The 27,156-nt window shown below is 33.0% G+C and overlaps 1 protein-coding gene and 1 long non-coding RNA gene across 3 annotated transcripts in view; both read right to left on the reverse strand.

The window, feature by feature from the left end:
• LOC118205086 (uncharacterized) overlaps nt 1–27,156 on the reverse strand; it is a 246,611-nt gene that overhangs the window by 140,465 nt on the left and 78,990 nt on the right. The gene's annotated exons all lie outside the window — the stretch shown is intronic.
• Nucleotides 9,683–15,336, reverse strand: LOC146995469 (uncharacterized). The gene is made up of 2 exons (XR_015043073.1): nt 15,296–15,336; nt 9,683–9,843 (listed from the first exon to the last, which is right to left on the reverse strand). It is a non-coding gene; the product is annotated as an uncharacterized LOC146995469 (long non-coding RNA).

Genomic DNA, 27,156 nt, shown 5'->3' on the forward strand with positions numbered 1-27,156 from the left:
CTGAACACGGCAATTTCGGGCATGGCATAATGGAATGTCCTAAGAAATTGATACCCTGGTAGAATTACTAGTAGCCTCGGCACTCGCCGACGTGCCGAGGACCGACATCCCGATGAGAGATGCCAACATCAATAATAAAGGGAAAGTTAGTAGAAAAGGCGATGCGGTTGCAATATATACTCAAGTGATCTGCATTAAACGAATCAATACTCCGCCAATCTCTCACTTCGGAGAGCTTAATATCTGAGTTATTGCAGCATGCACCATTAAGCGATAAAGAGAGTAGTGCCACCGAAGGTGTTTTTCGAGAATTTCAAGATGTTTTCTCCCGCGTATCTCCTGACATACGTTGAGCCACTTTCGCTCAGAAGAGAATTGAAACGCGAGATATCCACTAATGGAACAGCATCCAAGACATCCACCGATTGCTACACAAGAAGATGTAAGAAAACTTCTCTAGGGCATGCAAGAAAGTGACCTTATCAAGCCTTCAGTAGGTTACTAAACCTCTCCCATCATCCTGGCGTGAAAAGAAAGATAGTTTGACTAGTTGGTTGAATCGACTGTTGAACGAGATCACGAAGAACGACACTTATCCTCTTCCTAGAACAGATGACATTCTGGACACTCTTTCTGAAAGCAAGTGGTTTTCGACCTCTGATTTAAAGGAAGGATATCGGCAGGTAGAAATACATCCTGATGACCGAGAAAAGGTAGCATTTTACTACTGGGCAAGGATTTTCATTTCAAGGTGATGCCGTTTGAATTATGTGATCCGCTCGCAACATTCGAACGCCTTGTGGAGACCGTGCCTTAGAGGTTTAAGAAGCCTTTTTGACGTACTTAGATGACATCAGTTCGTCGGGAAAAGTTTGAAGAGTGTTTAGAAAATATTAGGAAAGTGCTTCAGAAATTGAAAGAAGCTAATCTAAAGTTAAATACTGTCAAATGTAAAGACTTGTTCAGACACAAAATGACTTACTTCGTACATGTCATCTTTGCTGAAGGTGTGTGTACGGATAAAGAAAAGATATCGGTAGTGAAAGACTGGAGACGCCCAGAAAATGTTCATCAGCTAAGAAGTTTCGTGAGGCTTTGACCCTACTACAGATTTGTGAGACTTTTTTTCTTTTGCAAGGCCCGTTCAAAAACTGACAGAGAGCAAGCAAAAGTTATTGTAGACGAGCGATCAGTGAGAGTGTCGGTGCTGTTTCATCCCAAGAAATAAACGGTCAAGAACGTTTCGTGGCAAACTAGAGCAAGTGTCTATCTAAACTGAAGAGGAATTACTGTGTCAACCAGAAAAGAGTTACTCGGCATAGTTAAAGCCATAGAACAATTTTACCATTACCCTCCGTGGCAGAAAATTTCTACTGCGTACAAATCCTTCACCATTGATCTGGCTATTAAATTTCAAGAATTTCAAATACCGGACAGCCAGGTGGATAGAGAAACTCCAGGAATATGACATCACTATCCATCTCTAGAAAGGATAGTCATAAGTAAATGTTGTCGCCCTGTCTAGAAGACCCTTTCCAGAAAGCTGCCAATATAGTTCTAGGTTTTAAACAAAATACGAGCTGGTTAAGCCGGTTAAGTTACGAGCTGGTTGACCCGGACCCATGGAGTGAAGAAGTAGTCAGGGAAGACCAGCTGGAAGATGACGATATTAAACCTGTAATTGGCTTAATGGAGTCTTTAAATAGGAAACTTACCTAGAAGGACATTACCAAGATAAAACAATGATGGAATTTTACTACACGGTCGGAAGGTTTCCAAATTAATATATCATTTTGTTCTTTCCAATTTTGAATTTAAATATCTACATATGGCTTTGTTTTTTCCAGTGTCGGATTATTATTTTTGCAAGTTTTGTCTTTGGAGTCGATATACTTAAAATATTTTTTAATTTGTGTATTATTTCCCAGTCTTTTTGAATTTGTGTATGTTTTTGATGTCACAATTTTTGCATAGCTTACTTCAGCCAGTAGGTGTTGGACTGATAAAAACACAGATTAATTTAACTGTTTTTTAGGGTTATTGTTAAATTTTAATTTGTGTCTTTTTCAGTTCAGAAACACGTTATTCTATTTATTTGCTTCTTTCCTTGCACCAAAACCTTGAAGATGATGCAAAAAAAGATGTAAATATCATTTTTAAATGTTAGTTTTGGTCTGTTTTGCTGCTATTTCCTGAAGCTTGCCACTATGCTTCGATTTATTGGTATCTGCATGTGGTTTATTACAAACTAAATATTGCCTGTATACATACAGGAGTACTATTTCATTTTATATATTAATATCTTTACATTTAAAGCAATGCTTTTCCTTTTACTGTACTAGTCACTTGTGCGGCCAGCTGCCAAAAATGCTTGTTACAAAAAGAAAAAAATTATGATTTTAATGAATCTAAACAATGTATTTTCAAAGCTACAACTAGTTGATTAATAATAACTCAGTTTCGTCTATTGGTTTTAAATCACCTCGTTTGTTAATAACGGAACAAATCTGAAATAAAATTTAAATATCTTTCGCTTTATTGCTGAAGGACAACCTCCTGCCGCATGGATGATAAAAATATTTTAATTTGGGTAGTGGCAACACATTTCTTTTAAACAAGGGAGTCTGTTGATTAAATTCGAAATACAAAAATATTGCGATTTGCCGAGTGGTAGCATGTTTCTTTTACACTGCCGAGTTTTCTGATTAAATTTGAAATAAATATCTTTCGCTATGCAGATTGGCAACACAAAGCTTTTTAAATCAAAAGTTCCTTAAATTCGTATAAAATAGGGAACAAACAAATATACAAATTTGAAATTCAAAATTCGTCTTAGAGTTCGGGCGAAGACTTCATATGCTCAAAATTGGGTTGCTGTAGGTGTCGCCGTTTTCTACAGTGTGAACGTAAAATACGTACAAACAAACTTAGATTCTCCATTATCTAATAGTTCAGAATGGTAACTTATTGTTACCACCTTTAAAAAAATTAACTGAATTTAAAAAAATCAATTTAGAGCAAAATCCAAAAAATTAATTTATGTAATGCTCTATTATCATTATTTACCATCTGGCATAAACCTGTAAAAGCACGGCTACTTAGCTCGAACCAGCCATCCGAAGAAGATTTATAACTTACCATTATTCGAAATATGTTCACGAGAAAGTTTGCTTAGAATATACTTTTTAAAACACTGTTTTGCGCAATGTCCGTAACGATTGATATAGATTCAATTTAAACCACTCCAATCATTTGTAACCCGTCGAAATCTGATTCATTTCAAATTTTGAGTAGCACTGAAATGTTATTATAGAAGACTTACGCATTAGATATTTTCTACATAGACATACGCACTACAGACTTACATTTCTACCTACGTCCTACATTTTATTTTTACATATTACGCACTACATTACTACTCGCACAATATCCGTCACAAATCGTAGTGTCTCACTCCATTCCTTTCTAAATTGAAGAAATCAGGGTCGGTAGCATATGCCAGCATTTCTTAAACTGTGAGTAACAAAAAATTTTATTCAGATACATGAATTTTAAGAAATTAAGTGAACGGTATTTACATATTCAATGCAACCATTTTGGCGAAGCCGTTGTTTACATATGAAAAGGTAAAAGTTATTTATCGCATGCAAACTGGCGAATTTTTAGAAAGATTCCCAAACTATTGATATTTATAGTAAGTTGGCAAACATTATCAACATCTGAGCACTATTTTAACAATTTAAAATATAAATCCTAATTATTAAATAAAGATTACTTAATACATTAAAAATGCACACAATTTTTTCAAAATCTTTCTGTATTTTTTTTTTTTTTTTTTCTGTTCTTCTCCCCAAATACACAACGATCTGCTTTCGCTTAAGAAACACAGAATCGTAGAAAATCGGCAACAGCGGCTCTCGACCAAAACTCTCTCTCTTTTTATAAATTTTTGAAGCAAAATTATTCTTGCAGAAATTTTACTGCACTTTCTTCCGTTACTGGGAAATTCCAGAAGCCTATATTTTAAAATTAAGTTTAAAATAAAAAAAAAAATGCCACGATTTTTTTATAAAAATCGTTGGAACCTGAAATACAACAAAAACAGATCATACGAAACTGGCGATGTTTCTTGACTGAAGGTTTTTATTATGAACAGGCTTGCCAGATTTTGGCAAATTCTGAAAATTTGGTGACTTCTACTAAGATGGTTGCGATAACACATACGTATCATACGTATTCTTTCATTCAGATGTAAGAAATAGTTAAAAAGACTCGGGAACATACTTCATTGATATGTTGATTTTTATAATAAATAATTTAAAACAAATTTTAAGGTTTTTGCATGCAATAGTTGTGGAATTATCAATAATTTAAAAATTGTTTAAGCCTAATGAAACCGCCATTTGTTTACATTTGAAACATAGAATAGAGAATTAAGTCAGTTTCTTTTTAACGATTGAAACCAAAAGTATTCAGTTTTGTGCACCGACAGATCGGTCTTCCAGACCGCTGGCCGAATTGCTGGTTTTTTTCCCTTAGAAACATTAATTTAATTGTAAAAATTGCTTTTCAACTGTATTTCGTTTTTATGTTTTTCTGTACTTTACAATTCCTAATTAAGATGTTTTGAGTTTTTATGTATTTTTGCCTTGCCACGAATTAAAAACTGAATTATTTGAATGAGAAGCATATCTAATGAAATTTGAGGAAATGTGTTTAAATGAAATGCAACAAAAAATGTGTATAATTTAATATGCCGTACAACAAAGTCATGTGGTGCCCACATAAGATTCTTTTCTCTCTTTTCAGATTTATTATTAAGCACCGTTTCTCCGCAATTACGCCATTACAATTCAAAAGCAAAATCACAAAAATTTTTAAAAGCAGCATATGTTTGCAATTCCCAATGCAGTGTTAAGTGATGGCATATTTTTTTTCCAGTCTTTCATCAGTTCATCATATGAATGTTCAGTTTTTCTTAGTAAGATGATTTGCAAATTTTTTTTCTTTTTTTAATTATTAAAGTTTTGTGTGTTAACTTTATTTATTAAATATCATATTCTTCGCATTTACCCTTCATAAAATTCAATTCAACAGCAAAATCGCAAAATGTTTTAAATAAGACTATATATTTAGGAGTATTTTCAGATACACAGTATCGCGCGCTAGAAAGAATTTTTTTTTTTTTTTTTTTTTTTTTTTTCATACAGTGTTTCCATTGTTTGTTACGTCGTTGAGTTTGTTGACCCAAATTCCTTAAAATAAGTAAAGAACTATATATAATCATTCTATGAAAATACTGAATACTTTTAATTATGTAGATCATGAATGAAAATGCATTTTTATCATTTAAATCAATCCCATTGAAAAGTAAAAAAGGAATATTTTTAAGAACTGAATCTATTGCATTAAATAGCTTAGTTCATTAATCTACAACAGATAGATTCAACTCGAAAGATAAATATCTCACATTTTATCGAATGGTAACAGATTCGAATGAAAAGTGAAATGACGCATTTATAGTGATTTGAGGCAAAATCCCATTTCGTGACTAATCGCCTTTTTGGGCCAATAAAAAAATATCTGCTATAAATTTGTAAACGTAGCTAATGCTTATAAATTACGGATGAAAACACTTTTTACCTCCTGCCAATCTACATGCCTAGGTAAGGGAGGTTAGTTCTTTCGGTTTAAAAATTCGATAGTGAGTTTTCAGTCAATAAGCATGAATGAGAGTTCCCACAACATGTTTTCACTATATTGTTATGAATTTTGTGCACAGATAGTTGATTTTAGTGAAATTATATGTGAAATTAATATATTTTTCTGTATAATGTAACATGAAAATCTAGAGGGAGGATGCTGTGCCGTAAAAATAAGAATACAGAAGCAAGTCTATTTAATATTGAGCAAATGCCTATCTCGCTAATTTGGCAAGAAATTTCCAAAAGTCGCCAAATTTAAAGACCATTTGGTGAGATTTTGGTTCGGTCCCTTATAACCGTAATATGTATTGTAACTGAATAACCGTAATTGATTTCATATGTAGCTGTAACAGTAATTCGGCCCTCATATGCCTTCCAGTCATTTCAGGATGCAGATAGTACCAGAAATATCTCGATGGCCGGGTGAAACCTATATAAGGCCGGAGAGAGCATCTTCCCTCAGTAGTTGTGAGTTGTTAGTTCAGAGCGACTTAGGAGTATCGAAAGCTTCGCCCTTTCAGATACGCTTTGCTTGCGTTGAGTTAAAAGTTCTTAGTAGTTTGAAGCGTAACTACTTATTGTACTCTGTGATAGTGTGAAGAGTTGTACGACCATTTTTGCGGAAAATTTCCGAGCTAAACGTTCCTTTCGATAAAATAAATCTTAACCCATCATCGGAGCTGCGGGCATTCAATCTATTATAATCCCGTACGTATGCAACACTATTTGGTCTATTATAATCCCGTACGTATGCAACACTATTTGGTGTCAGAGGTAGGATAATTCTTTATGGCTATAAAGATACCGGGCGACAGGGCTATATTTGTGCTGTAGTACTCTCAGTCAAAAGCTTACAAAAAATATGCAACAATATTTAGAATGACGTCTGTCTGTGCCGCTTTCTTCGGCCATGATAACTCTTATATCTGTTAGGTCACAATAAAATGCAAAGCGAAAACTTTCTATTTTCCGTATTTAAGCGTTCTCGCGGGACATATGCCTGTTTACCTCTGTTAAACATCAGGCGTCCCCGTCCTCCGTCACCTGTCACGAGTTGATAAGATTTGTGGTAAAACAGCAAACGGACGTGGTACTTTACATGAAGCTCTGAACACATTTTTTGAAAAATATAGGTTATGATATAATCTTAAACTTCTCAAACTTCAAATTAAAAACTAGTATGATACCATTATTTACCTGCCACGCATTTTGGCAATAACAATGTAAAATATGTGATGCGTTTGTCCCACATACAGTCCCCAGATTGTGCTATCGCTAGGTCTTGCCATGTATTTGGCTTCTCTTTCACAAGCGCAAAAAACGCGGTAGGTGCTTAACGGAAAAGTACCTTAAAACTATTTGGTATTTTAAATATATCGGGTTTTAACGAAAGTTTCCCGCCACAGCAAATATCATCTACGCAAACAGTTCGCGTTGGCGTGTTTAATCGTATTTTGTTAAATGATTTTTGACATTTAAAAAAAAAGACTTGCACTAGGCATTTGAAAAAAAAAACACTATGTGGGGTATTTTATTAAAAAATATCGCTATCATTCAGTACAAGATGTCTGAAATGGAACTGTCACGCTACCAGAATAGAGCCATCATTTACTTCGAGTTCTGTTGCAAAACGTCAGCAACATAAAGTCATCAAATCATGTGTATAACTTTAAGTACTAATGTTGTATCATATGATATTGTGAAGGTTTGGTATCAAAAGTTTAAAAAAAAAAAAAGAAAGAAAGACTAGAACATTCAAGAAGCAGAGCGCTCTGGCCGCCTTACTGATGTTGATGAGGCCCTCCTGCGAGAACTTGGAGAAGAAGATCAGTATGCGATCACTCGAGAGCTTGCTAATGAGTTAGACAGTAGTGCCATGTCCATTAGTCGCGCTATGCATCACATAAACTTGACGTACAAGTTCAATCGCTGGGTGCCATATAAGCTGACTCAAGGACAGACGTGTTCCGGACTGCACTAATATGCTTGAATATCAACGCAACGACAAAATTCTGGACCAGATCGTCACTTGTGATGAAACGTGGATTTAATTCAACAACACAGTCAAAAAAAGGAGGTTTGTCTAAGCCTCGTGAGGCCGTCGGCAAGCGCAATTTGACTAAAAAAAAAGATCATGCTTTGTATTTGGTGGGATTGCCGTGGTCTTATTCACAGAATACCTGGAAAAAAGTAAAACTCTCGACAATAAGGTGTACAGCGAGACGTAAGTCTGTGTTGACGTTGCTATGAAGAAAAACATCGAAATGAGTTCCGACGCAAAAAGGTAATGTTCCATCAAGAAAATGCAAGACCGCATATGTCTGCACACTGTAAAAAAAATCTGTAATGTTACTAAGAAAACTCATGGAAACTGGGATGCCATGGGTTATTTGAGTAACAGCAACAGGTGTTTTCTTTGTAACTTTACAAGAGTTTTGCCTGTAATGGTTACAGATCTTTTTCTTGTAATATCACAGCATATAGTTATGTAAGTAGAACATATTTTTCTCATGTAAAATCCCAAACGATATATCTGTAATGGTTACAGATTATTTGCATGTAATACTACATCAAATAATTATGTAAAAAGAACATGTTTTTCTCATGTAAGATCTCAACAGATATATCTGTAACCGTTACGGTTATTTGCTTGTATTATTACAGCACGTTATTATGTGAGTAGAAGATACTTTTCTTACGTAAAATTCCAATGGTTGTATCTGTAAAGGTTTCAGATTATTTCCTTCTAATATCTCATTAAGTAATTATATGTGTGTAGAATATACTTTTCATAGATGAAATACTAAAGGATATGTCTATAAAAGTAATAGATTTTTGGTCTAAAATAATACTTATTATAATAAAATACATTGAAATGCATATAAAGCAATGATATCTGTAGGTATATATATCATTTTGATTAATAATCGATTTGAGCTTAATTTGATAATTAAGTTCAAATTTATATGCTACTCCTTACATTAAATTACATGTATATCCTTTACATAAAATAATGAAAAGTCATCTGGAATTTATATTTGGCCTGTAAAATAGCTGAAAAAAAAAACAGTATGCTTTATTTGCATGTTTTAGTGTCAATTAAGATATGTTCTAGAACTTTCTTTTTAGTAATTTTAGCTAAAATAGACACATGTTCCTTTAGATTTAACTTATATGAGTAAACGTGTTGCATGTTGATATGATCATATTATTACAATAAAAGACATTTTGTGAAATATTTCTATGAAGAACTCAGAACAGCTGTTCTTCATGTTTCAAAAATATTATATTCTCTCCTTCTAAAAGTGACATTTTCAGTAAATTAAACAATTCAACATAGCAATGAACTTTATTTTGTTACTAGAAGGAATTCAAAATTTTGTTCATAAGCTTGAATTACAACGTCCAACTAACCTTTTTATTCTTATCTGCACTCAGTGTTTGACAACAGTCTGCTATTGTTTGAAGTAATAGATGGCAACTGCATAACGTTTTTACCCTACCTTCAAATAATTTCCTTTGAATTAACAGATAGAAGTCTTTCATTAAAAACCTAATATCATGCTTTTTGAATAAGCATAAAACTTCACCAACTGACCTTAATTTTTAAAGCCTTGCTTCCATTAAAATTCTTGATGCTTAATACAATTATGCCTTTAACAAATTTGTTTCAAAAGTTAATACTTCAGTTTAGCTTAAAATTTAATGCATTTTAATTTTACCTGTAATTTTTTACAAACGTGATATGTAAAACTTTAAGCTTAATAATTACCATTTAGAAAGTGATACTAAAAAGTATTCTTAGTTATTATAAATTTCGAGATTTGCATACAAAATTGTGAAATATACATGTGACAACAGAAAACAAACTTTATGCTCTCTCTATATATATATATTAGAGCATGTTAATTAAGAAGTTTATTGAATTTATAATTTTATTGTGAAACATTATGAATCAAATAATACGCTAATTAAAATACAGAAGTAAAAATAATTTATTACTTAATTCATAAACTTTACATAAAACCTTAAAAAAAGAATTAATTAAAAAATAACACAATATAACATTTCATAAAAATTCGTTTCGACTGCTTGGAAAAAATGAATGGTTTTTCCCCTTCTTTGTAAACCATGTCTCCTAAATAAAGAAAAAAACATTTCTTTTAAAATCATAATCATGCTCTTAAAAAGCTTATAAAAATTATTTTAATAGATGTTTTAAACATGTGCTTATATAACACTTTTAATCATATTTCTTTATAATATCTTAAGTAATCAGGAACAGCTTAAAAACTTTAAAAAATTGCATTACAGTGAACCGTCTCATTACTACAAGCTACCTCAGTCAATCACTTTTTAAATTTAACCAGCATTCCTCATAAAATAACTAATTAGTAAACATAACTTCCCTAAGATGCCCAATATCATTAAAGATCAAAATCTTCAGGAATCACACATAGCTAGCTTAGAGAAGGTTCATTGTAGAAAAACAGCCAATATGCAAATCTTTTCATAAATGAAGCCACCATAGTTATTAAATATAATATACAGTATACTTATATTCAGAATTCAGAACTTGAATAAATTTCTCGAACTGTTTTAGCATTCGAAAAATATTATATTTATTACCTTAAATTTCTAAAACAATATTACATATTGGTCCAAATGAATCACTGGGACTCGGACAACATTTTCCCCAAGCTTTCTTTTAGCAACAGGATTCTGAAATTGTTTTAATGATTTAGGTAATGTTTGTCTTCCTTAAGGCGCTCACTAAACAAGTTACCCTAAATTTTTTCGTCTACATAGTGGTCGTTTTCATCTTACTAACTGATTTGCTAGTGGATTTTGGGTGCATGGCCTATTATTTATGAAACAATAATAGTGAACAGCTTCAAGAAAATGGGGATATCTAATGTTCTTGATGCTATATTCCCACTTATTTTTACTAATTTTATCTTCCGAAAATTGAGAGGGAAAAATTAAACGAATAATTTAATTTCCAAAGGACACAGTCACAGTAGGAATATAACAAATGAAAAGTAATCATGTATAAACTACTACTATCACAATATTATTTCTTTAAAAGAAACCTCTATTTCAATAAGAATACACATAATTGCAACATCTAATAAGTTATCTCATTTCTTTATAATTTGAATTTCTCTCATTCTCATTGTTGTTCTTGCAATTCCTTAAGCCTCAGATCATACATAAATAATTAGAGAAGATGAATATGCAGCTGATATGGCAAAATTGCACAGTGAATGGCAGTTGGTATTTCCTTTCACTATCATAGATCATTTTTTGTATTAGGTTGACATAATATTCAACAGTTAGAAGAGAAAGATTCAACGGGGCCTTTAGTGTACAAAAGTTTGCCTTTGTTAGTATGACGAAAACAATCAGTATGTCGATAAATCCATTTTAAAATCTTGGGATATTCATTTTCTAAATGCATTAAAAGGGGGAAAATTATGCAAATATTTTTTTTAATTTTCAAAATCTGGTTCTAAAGCTGGGTGGGATGGAATATGCAACGCAATACGGTAATTCTGAAGATCATTGCTCAAACTGAGTGGTGATTACATGCTGTAGAAGACGGCACAAGTTGCAGTTCCAGATGCATTAAATGCTTTGAGGTCTAGGGCATTGGGCAATAATAAGAATGAAATTCAAGGTATAGGGAAGTAGGAATGAAGATTATTATTATCAGATACTGAAATGTTAATGTTACTAAACATTCTTATTGGAATGTAGGTTTCTTTTATATAATAATACTAGGATAGTTACCAGTAGTTCATTCATGAATACTTTTGATTGGTTATGGTCTTACTGTAATCACATCCTTCAAAATTAAATTATTGCTTAATTTCCCCCTTGATTTTCATACTATAATATTAGTAAAAAGGAGGAAAAAAGTCTGCAAGTAAACATAACTCCTCTCTATATATCATTATGTCGATAAATCCATTTTAAAATCGTGGGATATTCATTTCCTAAATGCATTAAAAGGGGGATAATTATGCAAATATTTTTTTTTTTTTAATTTTCGTGGGCAACTAAGCAAAACAAATGTGACTTTTTCTTCTTTAAAAAATTTGTGTTAATAAATAGGATGAGAATTAAGTTAATTTTAAAGACTTATGACACATGAAATATACATGATCAAAATAAATTAGAAAATTAAGTTCAAATAAATTTTAAGCTAAATTACGTGTTTAAGTTGCAATACTTCAGTTTGATCTATAATCCGGACCTCAAAGCTACAAACTTTCTGCGCATACGTCGCCTTGAGGCATGCGCGTAAGACCTTTACGGCTGCGAATATGCGTGTGCGCATGCGCATAATACGTTTACACATGTGCGTTTAATGTGTAACGGATGGTATAAGCTAAGCTAAAATTATCTAATTCAGTTAATGTTACAGATTGCGTTGTTCCTTAATCTTCGAAATGGATCCGGCTTCTTATTTTTTGAAGACTGTTAGAGCAATTTTATAAAAGTAAGCTTGAACTTTCAATTATGTCAAATAGAATTTCCGATATATATTTACTAATATGTAAAGGATCTACAAAGCGAAAGTATGTTTCGAAGTCCATTAAACAAAAAGTGGAATTGCTGCAAAAAAATGGATAAAGGCATAATCCTTTGTTTATCTAACCATTCAGAAATCTGCTGTTTATCAATTTCACGCTACTCTGCGGCGGGGGGGGGCGGGAGGAACGCCGCGGCGCCCAATGTATTGGATGTTCATCTGTCAGCAGTCCTTATCTTCACAGCAGATGTTTTTATTTTATTTGGCTTATGTATGTATGCAGTATTTCATCTCGATGTACTCCGTCTTGTTTATGATTTAAATCAAATTCCTCGTCAATATAATTCACTTCCGATAGTGAAGAAAGTGATACAGAGGTTATTGAAAACGAAAAAATTTCGATTGACAAATTAGTCGGTATTCTCGACACAGCAATTATAGGACTTCAACAGCGGAACTTTGTAACTGAAGAAGAAATTATGGCTGTTTATAGAATTAAAGAGAAAGTATTATCACATAAAACGAAGCAACTTAAACAACTTACATTGAAAGAAATGTTTAATAAAGTAAACAAATAAATATAATTTTTTTTTTTTTTTTTTTTTTTTAAATTTTGATACACTTTAGATCATAATTGTTCGTTAGTTCATAAATTACGGTTTCATATTTTTAATTTTATAATTTCTGCATCCCATCTTACCAGATTTAAACTGATGATCTGTAATCCGGAAAAATCGATAATCCGGAATCGCCGAAGTCCCGACGAGTCCGGATTAACGACTTTTGACTGTACTAACAAAACCAAACATCATATTCCCATTCTGCACAGTATAAAAATTCTTCTGCAAAACTGCAAAAATTACCAACACTTTGGCTTATTTGATAATTTTCAAATTCACTCCTTTGTTTGCATTTAGAATTTATAACTTTAATTTTCCACAGAAATTTGTTTTTGATTTTAAAAAATTTCACTGGCATAATTTCATTCACTTCAGCATATATTAATAGATGCAGAAGGTTTTTGTACCTTACATAATTTTAAATCTTATGTAACCTAACGTAATTAATAACAAAATCAAAACGTAGATCAGAAACTGCATAAAATTTAATAAATAATTTCTACTAGTGTCACACGAAATGCTATGAAATTAATCAATAAAATGAGATAAAATATACAGAATTAATATTCCACATGTGTGAAGCTGGAAGTTTTACGTTAAATACTTTTTTTTAATTAAGTATTTTTAAAAATGACCCCTTAGAGCATGGGACCTTTCGTAATTAGAACTTGCAAATCCACTTCGCTAGTCTTTCATAACATTGCTTTTCTTTTATTAACAAGAAATATTGCATTCAGTTATTTAATTTAAGATTTCCAAAAATAATGCTACTGAAAGGCATGAATACTTACTTAAATTTGAAATTAATTTAGTTGACTTAAAATAATATTTAAAAAATAAGTCTTCATATATATGTCTAACAATCAGACCTTATTAATTTTCTTTTACTTGAATAATATCTGAATTCTGCATTAGTTTGGACTAGTAAATCATTGGACAATTAAATACCAAGCTATAAGAGAACTAATGTAGTTTACAAATGCACTGAATTTTATTTCCTGCATTAACTTTCAAAGAAAGTAAAATTTTCTGCATATTTGCATCATTTGGATTGATAGAATATGGCAAAGAATGCAAAGGCTATCATCAGTCTAAAGGGAAGTATATATTCATGGACGGCTTTGTAAGGAAAAGTAACTTGCATTTCCATTTATTCATGTGTGAGTATATATATATATTTACAATTGTTAATGCTAAAATCAATGCTTCATTAAAAATTTATTATTATTTTATTTTTAATACTAACATACAGATACAGAATTGTTTTAAATTCCAATACACAATCATAATTTATTTTTAAGAAAACTTATTTTATGATTTATACATTATATTACATGAATAAGAGAAACATTTGTCAAGAAATATATTAAACTTGAATTAGCAGATTCATGCTATCCTACTAACAAGACTATCATACTTCAAAACTGTAATAAAATTGGGCAAAATAAAATCAACATAAATTCTATATTAAATGTTTAAAAACTTATAAGTATGCAATTGTAGTTATATATACAATATAATAAATTTTGTAATTTATAAAATATTAATGGAATATTTTTGAAAATAATGTACAAAATTTTAGTTTTCTTTTATAACTAGTTTAACGAATTTTTAGAAAAATATTTTAGGTCATTTCCATCTTTTCCCTGTTGATATTGGTATATTAAAATATATGGAATAATTAAGTTGCATCTAGTTAGTAAACCAAAACATTACGACAAGTATGATGCGACATATTTTTAATCAATATAATTACTTCATTTTGGAATTATAACATATTCGTAAGAAATTAATACCATTGAAAAAATAATATTATTATACTAAAGAATAAACGAGATTCTCGACCGCATTGTTCAAGTTTTTGTAATTTTACTTCATAACACACTCGTATATAAACATATTAGACTGAATTATAAACCAAGTATAATTAATTAGGTAATCCTAGAAAAAGAATAAACTAAACCTAGTAAGCAAAAAATATATACATTACATTCAGAATTCTAAATGTTTACATAAACTTTTCTCGCAAGGCCTGCCGGGAAAAAGATGTCAAACGTTCTTTGGTCAGACGATTGCAAACGGACGCTAACATGATTAATTTTGTTTTCAACAACCACATTACCGTTTCAATTAAATACCACAACAGTGATTAAATTTTGGAATAATTAGTTATAAATAATAATACGGGCAATTTAAGGCGTAATTTATCGGATGCACAATGACAAAATACTACTATTAGATCTGCATTTGGAATAAATATTCTGCACTCTTTCAACTCATTAGACATTACGAACACTGATATTAATTAATCGCAAAGCTTAAACGTTTAAATACTTACTCACTACATATAACAGTGAAAGGTGCATGAGAATAATCTGCATAAAATGAACAAAAAATATTTCAAACGTAATTGTAAACATTTTCTTACTTACCTGCGCTATACAACCAACATGCATTCAGCCATGTTTTTTTCTGCAACTAGCTTTCAAACACTTTTCTTCTGATTGGCTGATTTCCAGTCAGTCACGTGATTCTTCCGCGCGGCTACTGAAACATTATCTGTAATGTTACAGGCAAATTAGCTGTACCAGCCACAGTTTGCTTTCAACCTGTTACCATTACAGGAAATTCTTGTGTAACTTTTTGATTTCTGTAACTTTACAAAACTTTTGCCTGTAAAGAGCGAACTTTTTTTTTACAGTGCATTCATCGGCTGAGCTTTGTACGAACTTGAATGGTTCTTTTGCCACACACCCCATATAGCCCCGATGTCGCTCCTCCGGACTTCTACCTTTTTTTCACACCTGAAGCTACATCTTGCTGGTGCTATCTTCCATTCTGCACAGGACTTCCAAAATGAGGTCGATCTGATTTTGGACTCACAGCCACCAAGTTTCTGGGCCGTAGGCTTTGAAACACTACCAAAACATTGGCAGATTTGGGTTGTGATTACTACCCGTACTAAAGGTAGTTCTTTGATTTTGTTTCTTTATTACGAATTTGTTTTTAGCGGAAAACTTTCGTTACAACCAGATATTATAAAAACGTAATTTTCTTCAATTAAAAACCAATTCAATTATATATTATTCAACTGCCTAATAAAACGGATTTTTTAATAAGAAAAAGTATAAATAAAAAATCTCTCTCTCTCTCTCTCTCTCTACGATTTCGTTTGAGGAAAAATGTTTGAAAATTCTTAGCTTTCAAATGAACGTAATACTGTAGATAATGTTTTCTGTTCGTGACCAGCGCAATAGTTGAATTTTCATAGATTTCAGCTGCTGTTATAGGCGAACGACTGATATTCATTTTTTGTGTATAACTCGGTTGCTATGCAAGGACGGTAAGTTTCGTGTGACAACAGCCGGCGCGTAAATACGGTATGGATGATTCTCTATTTAGAAATGAAGTAAGAGCGACTGGAATAACCTTTCTAGTCATGCATGCAATTGTTAGCTCATAAATTATGAATAAGAATGAAAAGCTTTCATTTAGGGGGATAAGGGAATAATTTTTACGAAATCTCACGTAGGAAATGATATTCCCCTTACTTGCGTTCAAGGTAAATTGGGCAAAAATTTAAAAAACTCGAATAAAATTGTAGAACAGTGTAGAACTAACACGGTGCCATAAAACGGGTTTACTTAGAGCTAGTATTTGTTTTATTATCGATTACGTCTTTTTTCGAAAAAGAACAGACGGAAAATTAGCACCCACTTTGAACAACATCGCCGTTTTCGAAATAATCCCCCAAAACGGATACAGAATGCACTTAAATTCGGTTTTAAAAATTCTAAACGATTCTAGAATGCTCTATCTGTTCTAAAGAGTTAATGAGCATGGCGATAACTAACGTTTTCAGTAAGAGCTGATAGCAGGAAAACAACAACGGTGACGTGATTTAAAAATTGAAACTCTGTAAAAATAATATTTACTTTATAAAAATAATGTTTACATATATGTAAAAATAATATTTACTTTATAAAAATCTGACATGGACACAAAATGATCTCTTTTAAATAAAATGATACGTATTTAATCCTGCACTTCATTTAAAATTAATTCCTTGAATTATTCTAACTTAAATAACCTATCCCTCAAGGGAAGTTGAAAATGACATAAAAAAATTGCAGATTTTGAAATTAAATATCCCGCTCAATTTTTGTTGTTTGTGAGTCAAACTTCTTACAATTTTATTTTTTCATAACGAGTATGTAAATGTGAAACGTTGTAATTTAAATGAAAACTTTGTAAAATTTAAAACGTTGTTTGGGCCACAGCGGGAAACGGGTGGTTTACACCAGGAGGAAACCGGTGTTTGACAATCAATAGATAATATATATTTATATATATCTTAATTGATTACTGGTGACTTCCAGAAAAAGTCCTCAAGAGATAATTCACAGTGTCAAGAACTAGCAAGAAACATTTCAAAATTTTTGAGTAAAATAATCGAAAAACTAAATGCTTACTAAAGAAAAAAATCTGATGTGGCGTCCACATGATGGTCTTGTACGCCATATTATATTATACACACATTTTACTGCACTTCATTTAAACTTAACTCCTCGAATTATTCTAACCTGAATAAATAATCCTTCAAGGCAAGTGGAAAATGACATTCAAAATTGCAACTTTTAAAATTAAAGGCCGCGGTCCATTTTTGTCGTTCGGCAATTAAATTTCTTGTATTTTTACTTTTCATAACGAGTGTAAATCTTCCCAAACATAATATGGGAAACCGAAGGCCACATTAAAAATTAGATTTCGTTATTTGTCCAAAAAGTAATTTCTTTTTAATTTGACACTGCCAAATCATGATTATTTTCAGCGTTTAAAATACTTCTGTAATTGGAAATATACGACTACGACCAAAGACTGTGAAATAAAAGCCGGATAACGACTATTAAGGCAGGTAAGAGGGGTAGAAATGCATATATATATGTAATGAAATTTGAAAAAGCTCATTGTAAGAACTCGGCGTGGTAGATCGATGCATAACCAGAAACTTGCAGACGTTGTCGAATTCAATTGTTACCTCTTTATTCATGGCTGGTATACGTTTTTGTTTAATACAATACAAATCAAATCGGAGGTATAACGCCTTATTCTTTAACAGCGTTTTACATCTGACAAACATGAAAAGTATAACTTTTGAAGAAAGCAGGCAGCAGCATGTTGCTACAGCAAAGCTGAACAGTAAAGATGCAAGCAAGCAAAGATGAACAAACGCGGCAACCGAAGAAGCGAGATACGTTGATACAGAGGTATTTATACAGGGGTTCTACTGCATTCGCAGTACTTCCCTGTAAACCTGAAGGAAATCCACAATGGGCATGGTGTTGAAAGGTTCCTGGATGAATCCCATGGAGGGAGCAGGGGCGCAGCAAAGACATTTTATACCAACAAGGCATGATTCACACTGCAGGAATGTTTACATTAGGCGAATTAAATTTCTGATACGTAACTGATTAATATTCGGATGGTGGGTTAAGATTTCACCGCATTCCAGGAACAACTATGCTACAGAGATCACGTGACGAATTACTTTCCACAGTTACATGAAGTAAAGATATTAGTAGAGTTATTGCTTTGCTATTTTTAGAATAAAGAAGGGAGCTGAGTTAAAGAGCTATTGTTAATTTATTAGAAAAGTACATATATTTTACACACACATATATACATATATATATCTATAATTTAAAGTTGTAAGAACAAACGAAAAAAGACCAATTTTGGTCAAAATTTTGCGCATTGTGCTGCAAAATTAAGGAAATTAGAAGATAAATTTTAGTACGCACGCCAAGAAGTTACTAAAACCTGTGGCTCCGTGAAAAATTCAACATAAGCATATTTAGTTGCTATGAAATGCGTGAAAGAGGAGAAAAATACAATATTTGAATATTTACAAGTAAAATTAATAAAAAGTAAGTTATATGCTAAACGAATTAAGTAATTTTTAACACAGTAAAAAAACAAATCAATTGAACGAGGTAAAATAAAAATAGTAAGCTATATGTTAAACGAAAAGTAGATTTTAAAACACAATAAAATACTAATCAATTGATCAAGGTAAAATATTAAAAAAAATATTAAAATTAAGAAGCGGTAAATGGTTAATTAGCCCAATTCGAAGTTCATTTTGGCTTGTCAAGGGAAATTTTTAAAATGAATTTCGAATCAAGCTAACTCCATTACGCGTTTCGCCGAAACAGACAATTGAAACTTTGCGCGACAAAAAAATTTTAAATGAATTAAATAAACTATGTCAAAAACCTTAGTCTCAATTCTCTGTTCCAATTTCCCGACGCGTCCGCATATATTGATACATTAAGGTGTAAAAAATGAAAAGGCAATTCCGATGTACAGAAAAAATAAATAGCGATAAGCTATTAGTCAAAATATAGAAGAACTTATGGGTTGGACCTGCGAGCTTAAAGAATTAAAACTTTGTAAAGGCACCATAAATTATATTTAAATCAAAAAGGAAAAAATAATATATAAAACGACTAGTAGCATGGGTCTTGCCAAGACCTAGAAAAACGTTTAGAGAAAAAATTATAAAACGCAGACCTGGTACAAAGCTGTCTTCCTTGGTGACGAGGAAACTCGAAAAGGGTGTGCAAATCCCCAAGCGTTTCCATTGCCCTCCAACTTGCCGGATGACGTAGAAAGGGGGGAAAATCAACGTCACTGGGCAATAGCCAATGCCAAGTGACTGTCCGTAGGCAGCAACCTGACTCATATATAGAAAGAGAGAGAGAGACACCTTTGGTACTGCTCATTGTTATAAAAAAGAGAGGTGCACAACTAGATTTTATACCAGTCTCATATAAAAAATTTCAAAGCTCTAAGGCTAATCGTTTTTGAGTTATGCGAGATACATACGTACGTACAGACGTCCCGAAAAAATCCATTTTTAATTCATTTTACAATCCGTTTAGAAATAAACAGTCTTTTAGTCTGCCTGTACGTACTGATGTCACCCAAAAGAAAATAGTCAAACGGATTCGAAAGTGGTTAAACAAGGAAGTAAAAAGACAAATATTTTTTGCTTATCAGGTATGACTTCCATTGATAGCAGTAAAGTAACAGTGGTGACGCGAACCTAAGGTGGGTGACGTGAGAGCAACACCGAGTGTCCCCGTACGGTGTTTTTTCAAAATTTCTTAAATAGACAGGCTTTTGTTAAATGCGCAAAATTTCCTCAAAATCGGAGTAAAACTGTAAATTTGTGTGAATTACAGACATACAGGTAAACAAATCAATACTTATCAATATATAAAGGGAATTTCATGATTCCAACCAGTGTCAATTAACGGGTTCAGTTCGTAATTAATAATAACTGAAATGAGTTGTTTATTGCCTTTGAATCGCTTAGTGCGGTAATTAAAACCAGAACAAATTTGACAGAAACATTACATCTTACGCTTTGCTGAACGATTATACAGTGCTACGTGAAAGATGGAAAATATTTAAATTAGGGCCGTGGCAACAGTGTTTTTTTAAATTGCTGTCTTTGCTGATTAAATTCCAAAGACAAATATATTGCTTTTGTTGAGTGGAAAAACGCTTCCTTCAAGTTTTCTGATTAAATATGAAACATGTTTGGAGAAAACCTTACGCGGAATCTTTACGCTTTGCTTAGTGGCAACACAGAGTTTATATCGTTTAATTTTTAATCAATCATTAAATTCGCAAAATACGGAATAATTTTTAAAAAAATGCGAAATTCAAAATCTGGGTTTCGAAGTGCCCATAATTCGAGTGGTGTTCCAAGTTTGATGGCTCTACGTGCCGTCATTTTTTCCATTACACTGATGCATAGAAGATAAAAATATTTTAATTAGGGCCGTGGCAACACTTTTTTTTAAATCGCTGTGTTTGTTGATTAAATTCGAAAGAAAAATATTTTGCTTTCCGCCGAATGGCAACATACTTCTTGGGTCTCCAAGAAGATTTTAAAATCACCAACGAACACGATTATTACTCAGAGAGAAATATACAAATCGCCCAGGATATTATGAAAATTATAAATAATAGTAAGGATAGGATCGGAATGCAAAGCTATGGCTATTTTTTGTTGCTTTGTTTGTGTGTGGGTGTGATTATGTTCATGCTTGCGATTATATGTTTTTAATTATTTTTTACTTTATTACTTTTTTTTACTTCCTTCCCCCCCCCTTTCCCTCAATTCTCTCTCAGGGTGCAGTCCATTTTTAGCTACAATGTGAATGCACATTCACTAAGCGGGCCGGGCTGCGCCCAAATGCTAGCTAATTAACTAACACTTCTTTCTTTTTAATATCTTAGACTTTCTGAAAGATAATGTAATGCCACAGGGACATAAAAATATTTTAATTCGGGCAGCGACAGCACACCTATTTTTTTAAATTGCTTATATTACTGATTATATATTTTTTATATCATTTATTTTGCTTATACTATTGATACTGGTGGCAGCACACATCTTTTATATAGCCAAGTTTTATTATAAAATTTGAGCCACTGAGTGGCAACGCAAAGCTTTACCGATGACACATCCTTGCCGCGTAATATTCAAGGTTGATTAGTTAATTTATCCAAACAAAGCTCACATGTTCTGTCACATTTTCAAAGAAATGGTAAAACTGTTTTCTTAATCATTCAGGGCCTTGCTTATGACGTTTTGCAGATAGTTGTATATTCCTGAACCTGCAAGAACTAATTTGTGTTGAATAAAATAAATGTTCTAATGCTGACGCATCATTAATTAAGACAGAAAAGCCTTTATGAATTAGATGAAAACTTAGTTAACAGCTGAAATGAGTCGAAACCCGCATAGTCATTTTCCCCTTCACAATAAGATGATTACAACCTTCGAGCACTCACTCCAACGCTTGCAATAGTCCGCATTAAAAAAAAAAAAAAAAGCAATATATCGCTAGACAGCCGAACTCATGACTAATGACGCACACGACCCTGAAAATTCTCCGTATTCGTTCCAGCGGGCATTATTCACCCAACTTGTCGGATTCGGACATAAAAGCCGAAGGCGAAAGTGCAGTTACGGATGCCGTTAAACCCAGTTTTTTTTCTTTTTTGGGGTCATTCTGTAAGTAGGCAGAAGAAGAAAGGATTTAACATATGGATGAACTTTCTCTGCTTCAATGATATTAACTTCGCTTTCGTGTCGGAAATTAACGATGCATTATTTATTTTTAATTTTATTACGTGCTCCGCCATTCGGCATTACACAAAAAGGGAAAAATGATACGGGGAAGTAGCTAAGAGACCCTGGCTCGTATCCATGTAACACATGAGGAAAAACATGAAAATGCTCATGCAACCAGAACTCGAACCCCGAACAGAATTACCAGCATTCAGCTGCTTTAACCGTTCAGCCACTGTCGGCTATGATGCACTATCTGAATTTTTTAAAAAAAACTAAGTGATTTGATTGCACTGTTTCTTTTTTTTAGGGGGAGTGCTCTTGAAAATCAGAAGTGTGAAAGGGATCAGATTTTAACGTTCGCTCAAAAGGCTTTTCCAAAATTTAATGTGGTTTTTCAACACAGATTACCAATAAAGATGGTCCATGTGGAATAACGAAACATTTTATATATTATATTAGGTGAACAGACATTAGACATGAATAAATAGGCATTTAGGCAGGTAACGCTGTGTATCTTCTGTATAATTTATCAGGACTTGTATTTCTCTTGATTTGCTTTGGAAAAATGAATGATCCTGAATAGGAACAGGGAGCTTACTCAAGTTATGTTCAGGAAGGTGTGAAATAGACAACACAAGCAGGAAGGGTATACGAAACCCTTTATTTTCTATCTTTTACAGGTATTTCCGAAACTTTGGAATACAGAGACCAACCACTCGTGGTCTGAACGCAAGAATATAAAACTACTAACTAAAACTCTAACTGAAATCTAACTTTGAATAAGTATACAAATGCCTAGCACTAAGATTGGCCTTTATTTAATGAAAGGTACGTATGTAGTACGCCGAGCTGCTTAAACTACAATACGTTCGCAAATAACAAGAGGGTTAAACCTCTGGCCTTAAAGGCAACCAGCAACAGAGTGAAAACTTGTAAAACTACAGTGGCAAGCGGCTTGCCTCCTATAACTCCTTCCTCACTCTATTGGCAAAAAGCCACAACTTAATTACTTGGGTGTTAGCAAGACAATTTGCATAAACAAGTTAAAGCGTTTAATTCTGGCCGGAAGTAGAAAATAAGAAGTGATAGTACAGTTTTAAAATAAAATAAACGTTAGTAAAACTTAAGATCCTTACATATTAAAAAGTGAAAAATATGTAATCCAGTTCTATATAAATACTGAATGTTTTCAATTAGATATATTATGAATTAAACGCATTTTTATTTAAATCAATCAGATTAAAAAGTAAAAAACCATAATGTTCTTCAAAAGTGTAGCTGTTGGTTTCCATTTATTTCTGTTAATACGTAACAGACAGGTTGAGTTTGAAAGGCAAATTTCTTACATTTTGAAGAATGGGAACAGACTCGAATGGAGTGTGAAACAACGAATCTACGATGGACGATACAAAATCGTTATTTTGAGACTAATTACTTGACGACAAATTCATTTTGCCAAACCTGAAAATAAATGTATTTCCTTAGCTAACTTAAAAACCTCTTCTCGGAAAATATAGCAGTCTTTCTTCTCATAATGATAATCAGTCTACTCTTATTTTACGCTTCCGTCATATGGGAACACGCTCCAAAAATAAATCTTTACAAAATTCAAATTCTGCAAAATAAAGCATTTAGTGAAAAAGACAATTCGCTCCTCGGTTTATGAGGAATAGCACACTGCATGCCAATTTAAAAACAGAACTCGCAGTTAGAAGTTAAATTCATCAGATTAAATGAAGTTCAGTCGGAAGTTTCTGAACTTTTGTTAAAAACTGAAAATGAAAGCGAATATTTGGCTGACTGACACAAATGAAACATATCGCGATAAATATATTAGTTTAAAGACAAAAGGAGAAATTAAAATGGCGAATTATATTCCTGTAGTTACACCTGGAATTTTAGAAAATTCTACGAGGAATATAAAATTACCACAGTTGAAGTTTCAAAAATTCAATGGGGAGCTTCCGAAATTGGTTAGAATTTTGAGGGTAATTTTAAGAAGATCAACGAAGATGTAAATATAGTTGAAGATGACAAATTACAATACCTATTACAGGCTACTGTTGTTGGATCTCCAGTAACAGACTTCATAGATAGTTATCGTCCTTTAGATGCGAATTATAAAGAATCTATCAGACAGCTAAAATCCAGATTTGCACGCAACGAATTACTGGTAGAAGTCTATGTTCGCGAACTATTAAAGTTGGTTTTGGCTCAAGCCGGCAAAGAAGGAAGTATGACTCTGTACAACTTATTAGGATAAGTTACAGACGCGACTCGGAGTTTTGGGGTACTTTGGAAGTGTATTTAATTAATTAATTAATCGCAAAGCACACTAGGGCTATCTGCCTAAGGGGAGGGATGCCTTCGTGGAGGACGTTCTAAGGGAAACTGGCTCGTATACACGTTACACATGGGGAAAACCACGAAAACGCCCATGCAGCCAGCCCGTTCGCGGGATTCGAACCTCGGACCGAACTACCAGTGTTCAGCGACTTTACCGCTCGGCCGCTGGTGGGCACTTTGGAAGTAAAAAGTGAGATTTATGCAGCTGTGTTATATCCTCTTGTAGAGTCTTCATTACCGGAAGAAATCCTTAGCGCATAGGAGCAATCTCGTCAACATCAGGAAAGTGTCGCACACACAGAAAATTTTGAGAATTTATTGCATTTTCTACGAATTGAAGTTGAAACTGAAGAGCGTCTTTCAGTAAGTGCATAGGAGTTTTTCTGCTGCAGAAAAAGTTTAGTCGGTTCCAGGCATAGCAGCTTGTATTTATGCAGGAGACTCAAAGAAGAAACAATTTCATTCTTGTGTCTGGTATGATAAGGAAACGCATAATTCCTATAAGTGCTTTAAGCGGCTCATTCTTTCATTTGAAGATAAGAATACATTACCAAAGAAGGTGGCGGCTGTTTTTAACTGCTTAAAAATTGGGCATGGTGCCGAAATGTGTAAACGTTCTTCGAGATGTATATTTTGTAACAAACGTCATATAACAGTGACGTGCAGAGAACTAAAAAGTTCTAGATTTTCAAAGCAGAACAATCTAAATTAGCTAACGAAACAAGTGAAACTTTATTGGCTAATCAAAAAATGCAAACAGTTCTTCTACAAACTATAATGATGAAGATTGTTCACAATGGAAAAACGGAACTTTCACCAGCACTTTTTGACAGTAGGGCACAGAGATCTCACATACGAAAGCATAAAATATAAAGAGGCTATATTTACTCCCATTAGATCAAGAGACTTTGAGTCATAATCTCTTTGGAGGAGCTCAAACTGAATTTCAAGTCATTTTTGATATCGAGATACAAAATATGGAAGATGGATTCAAATATGAATTATTGGTTTTAGATAGAGAGAAAATTTGTGTATATATTTCTAGAATTAAATTCAAACATACAAGTTCCGCACTTCGAAGACATAAAATCAAAGATTTGGGTAGAGATACTCCAGATATCGAATTGTTAATAGGATTCTTCAATTTAAGCACCGTTTCTCTTAACTCTTGTGGAACATTATCCAAACGGTGAAAAATCATTGCTTCCAATACTAATGGACTCGAAGAAATGCCGAACACGACACGGCAGTCTCTACAGGTAACAACTTTGATTTGCGATTTTTCACAAAAATTTCAAGAAGTCTGTTCCTAGCAGACAAGCTGATTTGTGCGAAGGCTTTCTTGATATCGGTAGTAACACCAATTGCGTGTTGCCGAAATTGTGTGTTGCCGATTATTCCGGACAGTTGATGCTGAATAACATTATTGCGGGCGTACGGGCTCGCAATAGATTGAATGCACACAGGTCCGATGATAAGTTAATAAATTTTTTTTAAACTGTTACAGCTACACAGAACATCGATTATAGTTATTCAATTACTATGCCTGTTACGGTAATACAGGGACAAAAATTTCGCCAAATGTTTGCCCAAGTTTGACGACTTTTCGGGATTTCTGCAAAATTTGGCGATAAAAATCAATTGCAAAAACTTTTGCCAGCTTGGCAAGATATTACCAAATTAGCAATATAGCCATTTACTCAATGTGAAATAGACTTCAAGCTATATTCTTATTTTTCTGGCACACTTCGTTCCTTTAGATGTTCATGTTACATTATAAAAAAGAAATACAACAGTTTCACATTCAACTGCATTAAAATCCTTCCTCTATGTACAGAATTCGTAACAATATCATTCCAATCGATATAAATCTTACTGCTATTGAAACAAAACTGGGATGGCAAACTGGGAGAATACAAGGCATGGTACAAAATTACACTACCTTGCTTGATACCAACGGAATTTGCCATTTAGATCTCACAGAACTGTGGAATTTAGATATAATTGGCATAAAATATCCGGCAGAAGTGAAGACTAATGAGAATTTAGTTACTGAAACCATCAAATTCTTTCAAGAAAACATCAAAGTAATCAAGAGCAATAGGTATGAAGTCTGTGTACCTTCGAAGGATAGTCATCAGAGTCTTGGAGATAATAAAGATAAAGCAGAAAAGAGACTTTTCACCAACACACAAAAACTTCAGAAGCTGGCAGGAGGAAGATATAATCGAAATAGCTCCAAATAACAGTAAACCTGGTCACTATCTCATCAAGCAGTAATCGTTGAAGGATGAAAACGGGAATTGCTTGAATACTTGCCTTGAAAAGAGGTTTGAATTTAATAGAAATTCTTCCAAAAGTTGAAGCAATTTCGGCAACACGCAATTGGTGTTACTACCGATATCAAGAAAGCCTTCGCACAAATCAGCTTGTCTGCTAGGAACAGAGACTTCTTGAAATTTCTGTGAAAAATCGCAAATCAAACCAAAGTTGTTACCTGTAGAGACTGCCGTGTCGTGTTCGGCATTTCTTCGAGTCCATTACTATTGGAAGCAACGATTTTTCACCGTTTGGATAATGTTCCAGAAGAGTTAAGAGAAACGGTGCTTAGATTGAAGAAATCCTATTATGGCGACTACTGTATAGCTAGTTTCGAAACCGAAGAGGAATTAGTCACGTTCAAAGAAGAATCCCCAACTGCCTAATGTTTACAAGAGGTTTTTAACTTTAGAGGGTAGATTGCTGCACTACTCAAAAACAGAAGCATAACTTTCAATCAAAATATCATTCTAA

This window comes from Stegodyphus dumicola, chromosome 9, assembly GCF_044657685.1.
Source record: "Stegodyphus dumicola isolate Sdum_Otavi_A_Nest chromosome 9, ASM4465768v1".
Taxonomy (NCBI): domain Eukaryota; kingdom Metazoa; phylum Arthropoda; class Arachnida; order Araneae; family Eresidae; genus Stegodyphus; species Stegodyphus dumicola.